The sequence below is a fragment of the Myotis brandtii genome, unplaced genomic scaffold (assembly GCF_000412655.1).
Source record: "Myotis brandtii unplaced genomic scaffold, ASM41265v1 scaffold120, whole genome shotgun sequence".
Taxonomy (NCBI): domain Eukaryota; kingdom Metazoa; phylum Chordata; class Mammalia; order Chiroptera; family Vespertilionidae; genus Myotis; species Myotis brandtii.
The window spans coordinates 6,501,843-6,503,320 of NW_005354174.1; positions in this window are offsets into that span (position 1 = coordinate 6,501,843).

Sequence of the window (1,478 nt, forward strand, 5' to 3'; positions counted from 1 at the left end):
GCTCGGGAGGAAATCCGCGTGTGGGACCCGCGGGGGGAGCGGCCTCGGAGGCCCACGGCTGCCCTCTGTGGCCGGGAAGTGCCTCCCGGGCACGGCACCCTGCACTTGTCACTCTCCTCCCACAGCGGGACCCGCGGCCCGACCCGGGATTTCGGGCCGAACCGGTGTGCTGGTTCCTTGGTGGGAACAGTTCGCCTCACAGCCCCTGGGGCAGCGGGCCCTGCCCAGCATCAGGTGGCGGAGCTGCGGAGAGTGTCTGCGCTGGTTGATGGTTTTTAAGTGTTGCAGAGAGGAACTTCAGTAAACACGAACAGTTCTTACTCTGATCACTGTGCGGCCATGTCTCTTACTTGTCCTGAGTATTTAAAGATGAGTCCAAATGACATAGAAAAGGCACGCGCAAGGACAGGCGCCTCTTCCTAATGGTGCAGCGGAGGCCGGGCACGGGGTTCCGGCCCGGCGGGCACTTTCCGTGGGACCCTGGGTCAGTTACCCAACCCCGCTGAGCCTCAGTTTTCCTCCTCCGTGAAATGGCCGCCAGCTCGTGCCTGTCTCCGAGGGCGGTGACTGCGCGATAGGCTTGCAGAGCACACACCATGCTCCTGGCACAATCAGCCCAGGCTCTGGTAACGGTCCGCACCCCCAGATGTGTAAGCCAGGCGAACACGCACCTGGAAGACTTGGCTGCACCGAAATACGCATTTCAGGTTTTCTTTAATGGCCCACCCTGTATTTGAAATCTGGTTTGATTGAACAAAATTGATGACTCGCCACTTTCAGGAATATGTTGATTGTGTTTGGCAAGGGGCAGGATAGACTGAGGTGTACCCTTTGTTTAGCAGTTGTGGCCACTTTTCCCCCCAAGGGCTTTCCGTGTTTGTGACTTGCTCAAGCTTTGCTGACGTGTCGCAGCTAAGCACCTTGAGAAGGTCTTAGCCCCTTTTGTAGCTGTCCACATACAATCGGGGTTAAAAAAAGACAATGCCAGTGAGTTAAATGTAAGACATGTTCCAAATATAGATTATAGCTATGAGCAGGAGTCACTCAATTTACTTGTTTGCTTTTGAAGTAATTTATGTGACTGGTAGGCACACTCTAAGCCTAAATCAGTGATATAGCTTTATTTTTTTTTCAATTCTAATAATTTAAATCTGCAATTCTAATAAATAGCAACAAAACGGTTTGATTAGCTGGAACTAAGTAGATATAATTTATTTATAAGATGTAATTTGTGTAGCAAGAATTCCTTGAAGGTTTGAAATTGTAAATTCATTTTTTGTTTTTGCTCTTTGCATTTCATTATTTTGTTGGGGAATAAAAAAGGGATAAGGAGGCCGGGCTGATGTGGCTCAGTGGTTGAGCATTAATCTATGAACCAGAAGGTCACGGTTCGATTCCCGGTCAGAGCACATGCCCAGGTTGCGGGCTCCATCCCTGGTATGGGGCGTGTAGGAGGCAGCTGATCAATGAGTCTCTCT